The sequence below is a fragment of the Psammomys obesus genome, unplaced genomic scaffold (assembly GCF_907164565.1).
Source record: "Psammomys obesus unplaced genomic scaffold, mPsaObe1.curated_primary_1811, whole genome shotgun sequence".
In the NCBI taxonomy this organism is placed as follows: domain Eukaryota; kingdom Metazoa; phylum Chordata; class Mammalia; order Rodentia; family Muridae; genus Psammomys; species Psammomys obesus.
In genome coordinates, this window is record NW_026596256.1 from 17,642,906 (window position 1) to 17,654,809 (window position 11,904).

Genomic DNA, 11,904 nt, shown 5'->3' on the forward strand with positions numbered 1-11,904 from the left:
CCAGAAGATCAGTTGTGGAAATCCACATTTCAGCATCCTCATCACGATTTTTAACAGTTCTCTTTGACGGCTTCCTGTCTGGTGGGGCGGGGAGAGAGAGGGTGGTATAGGTTGTCACACAAGCCTTCCATGCCCCTCAACCATGTGTCTGCCGTCATCACTGCCAAGGTAGCTTCCTTGCTTTTTACAGTCAGCAGGAGCACAGGTCATGGGCTTCTACATGGTTTCTGGCCACAGCACAGGCCACAAGCACTGGCTCCCCCGCCCCTTGCTGCAGTAGGACCACTGACCCAGACAAGGCCATTGGAAGCAGCCTGGACCAATGACATCAATACAGATATTAGCAGCAGTAGGACCTCCGACCCAGTCATGGCCCTCAGCAGCAGTCAATCCCCAAATCATGATGGCCTTGAATGGCAGTGTATGGTACTCACAGCAGCATGGCTGCCAGTGGCAGCACAGACCACAGATCTCCACATGGCCTCAACACCATGAGGATGTCCATGCTCTATGGACATCAGCCTGGCCCCTAGCCTCATCAGGACCACTGAGCCATACATGGGTCTCAGTGGCATCATGGGCCATGGTGGTCCTTCAAGAAGGTCCAGTCTAAGAAGTGAACCATTCTTCATCTCAGCCTCTGTCAATGCCTAGAGCCAGGGAGATGCCATGGCTGGGCGGAGCTTTTGGGGGCTGAGTCTGCATCTTTGTAAGCTCCAGGCTGCTTTACCCGACCCTGCCGACCCCACCAGGCAACAACTTGTTTCTCTGTCAACACCAGCCCTCTCTCACAGCTGCCACCAGTGTCTACTCCCTCCACAGCCCACACACTGCTCCACTCTTCCGTATTTCCTACCTCTCCATCCCACATTAATCCTAACATTGGGAAGACAGAGACAAGCGCATCTCTGAGTTTGAGGCCAGCCTGATTGAGTTTCAGCACAGCCAGGCTTAGGCAGTAAAAGAAGCCATCAGAAACAGAATGTTGATGAAAATGTGCTTGACCGGGGGGCCACATCCCTGCCCCAGCAACCAGCAGCAGTTTGTAGTGCTAGCCACATGGTTCTGGCTTTAGAGTCAAAGAGACAGGGAAGGGGTTATAGATTCTCCCTCCTCAACTAAGGAAAGCTGCCAATGTTGGGAGTTCCTGCATGGAGGCCGAGAGAGGCCACTGTGTTAAGCTGTGAAGGTGAGGTCTGGATTGCCTTAGAGACCAAGATGTTGGAGATGCCAGATTTGTGGGATGCCTGCTGAGGAGAGCTGCTGACAGGGAAAGGAATGTGTTGCAGTCCACAGAGCTGGAAGGAGTGATGAAAATCAAATCTGAACATTGCTTTCACATCAGACATAGGGAGTTTGTCCTGATGGTTTGCAGTCTTGCTTTGGTCCCCTTTCTCCCTGTGGAGTGACAATGTGTGTTCTGTGCCACTGTATGCTGGAAATATGTGATTTTTTTTTAAAATTTTGATTATATAGGGGAATTGCTACAAGTCTCAGGAAAGACTTTAAACTTTGCTCTTTTAAACAGGGTTGAGACTGATAGACTATGGGGCCTTTTGAAGTTGGAGTGAATGCTTTCTTGCATTATGGTATGGCTACCAGCCTACAGGGGCCTGGGAGTGGAATGTGGTGATTTGAATGAAAATGGCCCCCATAGGCTCATAGGAAGGTATAACCTTGTTGGAGTAGGTATGGCCTTGTTGGAGGAAGCGTGTCACAGGGCGTGTGTGGGTTTTGAGGCTTCAGAAGCTCTAGATAGGCTCAGGGTCATTCTCTATTCCTGCTGCCTGCCAATCCAGATACGGAATTCTCGGCTCCTTCTCCGAGAATGTCTGTCTGCACGCTGCTGTGCTTCCTGCCATGACGACAATGGACTTGAACTGTAGACATCCACAGTTGAATGTTTTCCTTCGTAACAGTTGCTGTGGTCACGGCGTCTCTTCCCAGCAATAGAAACTCCAACTAAGACAACAGGGCTGTTCTGAGGAACGCATATGGCTGTTGATTTGCCTGCACTTTAGGGACAGCAGCTGCTTGTACTGTAGATAGTAGCAGAGAGGCCAGGATCAGGAACCCTTTCTGTTTTGATGGTCATTGTTCATTGCCTCCCGCCACCCCCTAAAGCACGTTACTCTTATTGAACTGTGAATTTCAGGAACAATGACAACTGGATTATGAATTATGAAATCAATTCTGTAGATAAAAATTTAATTTCCTATTACTGATGTTGGAAGACAGACATACCCAGCACCCCTGCAAATTAGCCTCATTTAGGCTGTTATCATAAAATGCTATAGATTCTGTGGCTTTCCAGTAATTAGTTACTTCAGTCAGTTCTGTTGTTCGGGAAGATATAAGTGTTCCAGCAGGGTTCTGCATGTGCTGGGTCAGCTGTTTTCTGTTGGCCTGTCCTGGTTAGGAGAATGGGGACAGAGCCATCTGCTGCTATAACAGTTGAGGGAGAAGGTTAGGGCAGAAGATGAAGCTCCCAGAAAAACTTCACCGCTGAGGATCAAGTCAGGTTGGAGAGAACAGCTCAGTGGTTAAGAGAGCCAGTGGCTCTCCCAGAAGACCCACCTTGCTGATAACACTGTTAATTCCGATTTCACAGGATCTGACTCCCTCTTCTGGTCTCTGTGGGCACTGCATGTGACGCATAGACATGCATGCATACGTATAAAATAAAGTAATTAAACAATGGTTACTGTTATATAAGCGAAGAAAGAGGATTATTAAAATCAACAATGTTATGTGCATTTTGATTTAGATTTAAAATTGTTTTTGTTTGCTTCCTCTGAGACACGGTCTCACTGTATAGCCTTGGCTGGCCTGAAACTTGCTATGTAGACCAGGCTGGCTTTGAACTTACATAGATCTCTTCTAACTCCTGAATTCTGGAATTAAGAGCATGCACTACCGTTCCTGGCTAGGAGTTTAATTTTTAATTTGTGTTATTTTTCACTTCTTTAGTACCTAGAAGATGCTTGGCAGACGCTAAAACAAATTATTTCCAAGGTAACATTTTTATTGATTACTTGGGAACTACAGACAATATACCCCATCATATTCCATTACCATTCCTCCAAGGTCCTCCATCCACCCTTATGCGCCCCACAAAAAAAGGTAAAAAAGACAAGGACAAAAAATACACCAAGACCAATTGTGTTGCTCATATACTCACTGGAGCATGGTCAAACTCTCAGTGGCCAACCCCTAAAGAAAACTGAGTCCTTCCCCTCTCTCCTGCCAGAAGCCATCAGCTGTGAAGAGCTACACTTCAGCATCTTTATCACAATTTTTTAGGACTCACTTCAATGGCTTCCTTTTTTTGGAGGGTGGGGAGGCATGGGGGAGGTCATCTCAGAAGCTTGCAGTGTCTCTATTCTCAATTATGAGTCTTCAGTCATTGATGCCATAGCCAAAGAAGCTTCCCTGCCTGTGACAGCCAGCAGCAGCATAGAACATGGACTTCAAGATTGTCCCTGGTGGCAGCACGGAGTTCAGACATCAACGTGGCCTCTGGCAGTAGCATGGACCACAGATGAGAGTGGGTAGGGATGGGGTGGGGTGAACTGAGGAGTTTGGCACAGAAGTAGAGCACTTTCCAAGTTCTACTACTGTAGTTCCTTGCTTCTCCCCAGCACCAAAATAAAAGAAAAAAGTAATCCATTTGGTTAAATTAGTAAACACATGACAATTGGTATATTTATGCAATTATAATGTAACTGTAATGCCTTATAAACATAGACAGGGATTTAAAGAAACCTACAGCAATAAGAAATCACTAGAGAGGTTCTAAGATCATCTGTCTGGTCACAGCCCATTTTCAAATTAAGCAAACATTTTATTTATGTCTAGAAATGTTTTGCTTTTCCCCATTAATTATCTGCTAATGATTTAAAGAAGATGGAATACCAAACTTCTGGCAATCTGTATTCATGTCCACGCTATCCCCCATCTCATTTGGCCAGTGGTGTGGGAGGCAACTTCCTCAGTAAAAAGCAACACACCAGGGTTTAATAGTTTCACTTGTGTGTTCCCAAATATTTGCTAAGCAATGTTTGTATAACAAATAATCTTGACAGAGCAACATCTGAGGCAGAAAGTGGGCTTTTTCCTTCCCCAAATCATAAGGCATATCGATTCCTGTATGTTGCTTTTTCTTTCTTTCTTTCTTTCTTTCTTTCTTTCTTTCTTTCTTTCTTTCTTTCTTTCTTTCTTTCTTTCTTTCTTTCTTTCTTTTTTTTTTTGAGACTGGATCTCACTGTGTAAAACAGGCTGTCCTTGAACTCAAGATCTTACCTCAGCCTTCAGAGCGCTGGGATTATAGACTTGATACTTCATGCAGTTGCATCCATTCCAACGTTATGGTCACACCTGCGTTTTGGATTTCCATTATTCAGAAACCTCTTGTGCTTAAGTTAGTGTTTTTCAGAGTCACCTGAAGATCCATGACAGCAGATCTCAGATCCCGTCTCCTGTGATCTGATTCATCCAGTCCAGGGTGGTGCTCAGGAGCCAGCAAGTTGAGAAATTCCTCTCTAGCAGATGGTTCATGGCCTCACTCACCATGCAGCTCCTTAGACACAGTCTCTCATAGGCCTGAAACTCTCCAAGTGAAGCCACCTGCCTAAAAAGCCCAAGGATCTGCCTGTCTCTGTTCCCCTGCTTCCTCCAAGATTAAAACCCTCAGTATTGTCAGGAAGCTTGCTAAGACACCGAATACTAAAAGGGAAAGTGAAACAATAGAATGCTCTAAGAGGAGGACTAACATTTCTTTCTCTAAGTCTCTTGGGCTTGGAAAGTAAACAACAGAAAGCTTCAGGAAGTCCCTGAAATTAACAAGATTGACTCCCTCCCCCAGAGTATATAAATTGTATGCACTGCTGAGAGACACACTAAGCCAAGCTGCCTAGAAGAGGTTAAGGCAGACTGAGCTATAAGTTCCTATTAGCTTTATGTCTAGAGTCAGAGGCATTTTCTAATTAAAGAGATGAGTGTGGGAATGGGAGAGGACTAAGTGCTTGCCATGTCAGCACAAGGATCTGAGGCCAATCCCCAGACCCTACACAAAAGCCTGGCATGTACTTGTATTCCTGGAGTAGGGGAGAGTTGTTGCATGACAGCATTCCAAGAATACATAAACAAATACCTATTCATTCCAGCCAACTCACAAAAGCCAAAAGTATAGCTACCACCAAAGTCCAGTTTGGTGAACCAATGAGTTTTGTTGGGGCTACTTACAGGAATGCAGATGAGGGGATACTTATGTGGACAGAATTGACTCCAAGACAGTTCCATCACCAAAAGCACACCCCAGCACAGGTGCCACCTTAAAAAAGCTGGCAACCTGGAGAGCATTGCACAACCTCATATTTTTAATGTGTCTTACTTCATAGCCCCAGCTGAACTGGGATTCACTGTGTATCCAGGCTAGCCTTGATCTTGATACTCTTTTTCCCCCCCTCTAAAAACATGTAATGTGACCTGGAGGCCAGAGGAAAGCATAGGGTTCCCTGGAGCTACGGTTGTAGGCAGTTGTGAGCCACCAACATGGACACAAGAAGAAAACCTTGTGACCCTGTGTCCTTCCAAGAGGAGCAAGTACTCTTAACTGCTGAGCATACTCCACGTTCAGTCCTGAGATTCTGTTGCCTAACACTGTCAGGTACCACGATTACAGGTATGAATCACCATCTATCTTGTCTTCATTAGGGTCTTTATTGCTGTGATCAACACCATGAACTAAGAAAAATGGTGAGGAAAGGATTTATTTCATCCTCTACTTCCAGGTGACAGTCCATCTTTAAGTGAAATCAGGGCAGGAACTAAAAGCAGAAACCTGCAGGCAGGAACTGAATCAGACGCCATAGAGGAGTGCTGTTTACTGGCTTGCTCTCCATGGTTTGCTCAGCCTGCTTTCTTATACGATTCAGGACCACCGCCCTGAGGTGGCACCAGTTTTTGTTGTTTCATCTTAAAAAATGACTCTAGCCCGTGTAAAGTTGATATAAAGACCAGCCAGAGCAAATGCTCATAAGAGGCTCTTAGTCTCTTTTTTTCTACTTTGGATGGCATTTATAATCTTAATTTACTCAAATTTCCCATGCCTTTTTCTGTAATCCAATAATGTTAAAGGCAATGAAGCAATGTCAGACTGAACTTTGGCCCCAAATCTAGCCAGGACGAGCCAGCCAAGGCCTTTTATTTGAGTGATTAGGGGCCATTTTGAATGTTAGATCTATATAAAACTGTATAGATTGACATCAACCTGCAAAAGCTGACTTTTTAACAATCAACCAAAAGTTCTGGATTCTCTGTACTGATTTGTGGTCTGAAAGTAGATGGCAGACCCATAGATAGAGTGCAGTAGAACAAAAAAGGCCAGCAGAGGGAAGCCAAGACCAACAACAGGACTGAAGCACTCTTGCTGCACTGAACAGCCTGTGAGCCAGATGTGTGCAGCCAGAAGGTGACAGAACAGCAGTGCCTGTAGTCCCGAGCCCAGGGAAGGTCAGGATAATGCCCTGCTCCACTCTGGAGAAACTCAGTGCCTACCCCTCAGCATTCTATGACATCTCCTGTGACATACTTGTTCCTCAACTTTCTTTTTCTTCATTCTCTGATCCGATGCTTCTAGTCTAACTCCTTTCTGAAACTCCGTTCTTTGTTCTCTTTTAAAAGCCCACTGACTGTGTGCAGATGGAGAAGTTGGCTCATTGCCACATCTACATCATGTAGAATATTAGGCCTCCTATTCTTGAAATTCCTTTGGCTACCTCTGCTTTACTTTTCTCTTACAGCCTCTCAGAAGAAAAAGAAATGCTACCTGACCCTCACTCCCAGTAAATTGTCACCTCAGCCCACCCCATTTCTAATGAGTATTAACTCTCTCAGTGGTCTCTATTTTCCCTTTTGTTGAAAATAGATTTTTAAATATATTATATGTTATATATTTTTGAATAATAATGTAATAAAGGGATGTTTCCCCTCCCTTTGTTCTTCCCATTTCTTCCCCACTTTCCCTCCTATCTGGATCCACCCCCTTTGTCTTTCATTAGAAAACAGCTTTCTAAGGTATAGTAATTAATATAATCTAATATAGTATAAAATATAACAAATATAACACAAAACAAAAACATTGGAATGGGAAAAAAAAACAAACAGAAAAAAAAGGAGCTCAAGGAAAAAAATACAAGAACCAGAGACTCACTTGCTTGCACATTCAAGAATCCTATAAGAACACTAAACTGGAAGCCATAATATATATGTAAAGGACCTTTGAAGTAAAAAAGAAAAGAAAAATGTATAAAGAAAACAAAAATAAAAAATAAGATAAAATGATGATAATAAAAAGAAGTAAAAGTCCTAACAGGACACCATGAGACAAAGAACCTTCAAAGACACCATTGGATTAATTTTCTGTCGGCTGGGCATTGGGCCTACTCTAAGAACAATCTGTTTCCCAGGAGGACTTCCTTGGAGAAAACTAAATTTTCATTTGCCAGTGGTTATCAATCGGAGATTGCTTCTGGGTTGGGGATGGGAGCGTGCATCCACTTCTCCTTTCAGTCCTAGGACTCCGTCTGGTGCAGACCCAATGCTTGGGGCTTCTTCAGCACAGAACCCAGCAGCAACTTAGAAACCTCTCAGTCGCTGAGGGCTCACCGACTCACTCTCCTAGGTTTAGTTATGGGAGATTATTTGGGTACTTCACTAAGATGTGTGCCCACAAGTATGTGTTTATACAAAAGTAATAGATTCCTTTTCTTTGACAAGCAGTTGAAATTGCTACATTAGCTTTTAGTGAATACGCAATAAATATTAAGGATTTAGGTAGGATCTGGTGTCCAAATTTCACTTTCATTCTGCCTTTATTATGGAGTTCTGGTTGAGATCAGGGCACAAGGATAGAGATCTTAAAAAAACACAACATACGTGTTGATTAAATGTGCATACGTCTTCAGTGTGCTAATTGTCTGGGAGTACGACTCTCATACTTACCTTCTATCACTGAGGCACAAAGCTTCTGGACTCTGCCGTCAAGGTAGGTTTTTTCCTAATGGGAAGAGAAGAGTCTACTCTGAACAACCAGGAAAGTGTAGAAGATGGCGGTACCCTTCAACTTTTGGCTGTAGCTGCAGCAGTGGCAGGCACCTGTGAATGTCAGTAGCACGGGGACTCAAAATCCACCACTGCTTGTGGCTTAAAGGAGACACAGAAACATGGAATTATACTGGAGAGGCAAGATAGAGGTGAAGCCCGGGATATCAACTGCAGGCTGCTAAGGAAAAGCAGCCTCAATTGCTAATACAGTGTAGGCCAGCGACCAGACCTGTGTTCATCCTCCCCTCCTCACAGAAGAGAAGAACGAGGAGAGCAGACGGTGGTACCCCGCTTGCACGGGAAGAGCCAGCTATGCCCACCTGCTTGGAGTTGTGCTAGAAATACAAAACTCATATGGTGCAGTTGGAAGGGTCTTTTAAGGGTCTTTTTGAAGATCACATGAGTCTCGAAAGCCTTATTCTCCATTTTTAATCTGGTGTGTGTACATTCCTGTGTGTGTGTACATTCCTGTGTGCGTGTACATTCCTCTGTGTGGTGTGTGTGCGCGTGCATATGTATGCTCCTGTGTGTAGGATGGAATTTGATGTCATAAATCGTCCTCAGTTGATCTTCCACCTTACTCACTGAGGCAAGACTTCTCAATAAAACCAAGAGCTCTCTGATATGGTCTGTCTTCCAAAGTTGGGGTCTGTTTTCTAAGGTTAGACTTAAAGGCATGCTCCCCCACCCACCCAGCATTTACACGGGCTCTGGAGAGCTGAACTGCAATTGTGTGGCAATTGTTCTAAACTATCTGCCCAGCCATTGTCCCAGTCCCTCAAGGGGATGTTAATAGGCTTCATCTCCTGAGAATCTTGTGGGTAGCTTCAAGACTGATGGTCAGGTCTGAGCAGTTGATACTGTCTTTATTTACATATGTGTGAAAGCCGATGTCAACATTGGGTGTCTTCCTCAATCATTCTCTACCTTATTTTTGAGACAAGGTCTCTCACCAGCCTGGAATTTACGGTTTCAGCTAACCGGCTGGACAGTGGTGCCCTCTTTGATGCACTGGGCACGCAATTTCAGATGTGTGTCTCCACATTCAGCTTTTGTGTAACCGTTGGAGACTTGAATTTGGGTCCTTGTGCTTGAACGTTACCTTCTGAGCTATCTCCCCGGGAGAGATCTGGAAACACTTGCCACTGACTACATCAAATTGGAAGTTGCTTAGAGCCAGGGGAGAGAATTGATAGAACGCCTCTCCTGAGAGAGGAGCATTTCTGTGTAACTCTTGACATTCCCCCCCCCAGCCCCCCCGCATGTCCTCCTGGAGCAGCCTCATTTGTGGCTCTTCCCAGCACAGACATCCCCTAGTGTTTGTGGATGTGTGCTGACACCATCAGAGAAAATACCATTTCAGAACCTCTTTTGGAGAGTGCACCCAGTGAGGAAAGCTTCGAAAGGATGCCGTATTTCTTAGCCTAGGAAGACACTACATGGCGTGCAGATGGAGCCCCTGCAAGGCTTGGCATCACGCTTGACTCCGCTGCTTGTGACATGTCAAAACGACTCGCTGTTTCCACAGGCATGTGTGGGCATCAAAAGGCCTGTCAAAAATCTTAACATAAGTCGTGCTTAGCGTTCTGAAAAGTGTTAAGTTCCAAACGGTGACATCTTTTAAAGAGGTTTTGTTGAGAAGTGGGAGCCAGAATCAAAGTGGTCCTCGGGCTCTGCCAAGAGCAGATCTTGTAACAAGTGCTTGCATGCCACAGATGTGGTTTCTCTGCTTTGAGAGACAGAGAAAATCTACCTTCACAGTAACTTTGGCACAAAAGTAACTCGTTAGTGGCTTAATTCACTTGACAGGTTCGAACACCTGCTTAGGTAAACTTATTGACTGAAGGCTGTGGTGACTGTGTGGGTACTAGGGAATGATTTGGGTGTGTGTTTTTTTTTTTTTTAATTTGCTAAAACACAGAATTTATTTCACACATATATTTTTGTGTCCCTGCCATTTCCACCACTGGCACAACTACTTACTATGTTCTATTATAACAGTTCATGTATACTGAAAACCAAGTAAAGAGTGGAGTTTGAGCCTTGAAAACTAAACAGGCATTTTAGACAACACATTCCTGGCAATGGAAGCTGGAAAGCATTTATCAAACACACTAGGCAGAGTTCTTACTTTACATTATAAAAAGAAGAGCCAGATTTCAGCTGCTACAGAAATAAGATGGAATATTTCAAACTGTTTAAACCATTTTCTTAAAGAGACTTTATCAGCTACCAGAGACCATAACTAGTCTCCTGGTCAGCTGCCTGGAAGCAGCTCCTTACATTATTAATGACCTTGGCTTCCACTTTGGGAAGAGAACCACCCTTTTCCATACTTGCTTGTATTTTTGCCTTAATGTCTTCTTCTTCTTCTTCCTTTTTTTATTCTTTTTTTTTTTTTTAAGGAGTTTTGACTTTTTATTTTAGTGTTGATGGTTTTAAATCTTTTCCTTTCTGGTTTGATTTTTGTCCATTTATGGTTGAGGTATTTCATACAGGTCTCTGCAGTGGAGCTTTTTCTTCTGTTTCCTTCTTTTCACCATCTTCTTCATCATTGCCACTATCATCATCATTTTTATCAAGTTTTACTTTTTCTGGGGAGCCTTGTTGCCGCTTCCAGGACAGATTCCTTAAGAGTTTTGCATCCTCCTCCTCTTCTCCTGACTCTGCTCTTCCTCTACAGCTCCTGGGGCTTTTCACTGACATATTCAGGCTCTGAACCACACTTCAACCTTAAGATGACAGGTGCTATAATCTGAAAGTCCCCATGGGAAACTGTTGATTGGACAGACCTTTTCAAAGTTGCCAGTGTTACTTTAACTGGACTCTCCTCATAATTCATTGCTTCTGCCTCAATAATGTATAGTTCATCCCCCAACCACTAACTTTGATGTTTTTAATAAGAACTGCTGCTTATTTTCATCAGTATCTACCTTAAAGTGATAATGTTTGTTGGTCTTTAGTCCACAAAAGAAAAGATAGTTCTTAGACCCCAGAGGGCTCCCACTCAAGCCCACTTAATCTTCTATGAGGTAGAAACATCCACTCTGGTGTGTGAGAGAAGTGGATGGAGATAATTACCTACTTCTTACAACAGCGGTACAGCTTTTTTACAAAGCTGAGGCTGGGAGTGGCAGCATCAAGCTTTCTGATGCTCTGGAAATAGAAAAGCCAATGGTCATGTCAATTCCTGGTAACATGGCAGAGTTCTTTAGAGTTACTCATGAGTCTTGAAAGAGAGGTCAGGGTTTATAAATACCTTTCTTATTAACAAAAATAGTAGCAATGAAAAAGTCTTTGTTAAAGACACCCTGACTGATGTGGAGACGTTATGATTCTACTTATCATAGGGGAAATGCAATAGCTAACAACTAACAACTGAATAAAAATTCCTTCTGGAACTGTCTTTGTTAGGAATCATATTTTGATAAGTGTTGAAACAATTGGACTTTTCAGTTTTACCCATATGTGGGATTGGTGACTTGGCCTCTGTACTTTCAACTCTCTCATTACTGTTAAAGATCTCTCTGTCCAGGGGATGTTTGCCAATTCTAGACTTCTTTAAAAAGGGCAACATTGTGGCTGGCAATTTGGCTTAGTGGGTGAAGGCATTTACCGCTAAGCCTGATGACTTGAGCTCAATCCTCTGGACCCCATGTGGAGGAAGTAGAGGTCCTTTAATTTCCACACACATGGTTAATCTCCTGTCTCTGTCACTTTTTCTTTCTCATGCATGTGCATGCACAGGCAAAATAAATAAATAAATAAATAAATAAATAAATAAATAAATAAATAAAT

General features: G+C 43.4%; 1 pseudogene; it reads right to left on the reverse strand.

The window, feature by feature from the left end:
- Positions 1–10,243: 10,243 nt before the first annotated feature.
- LOC129668701 (nucleophosmin-like) overlaps positions 10,244–11,904 on the reverse strand; it is an 18,049-nt pseudogene continuing 16,388 nt past the window's right edge.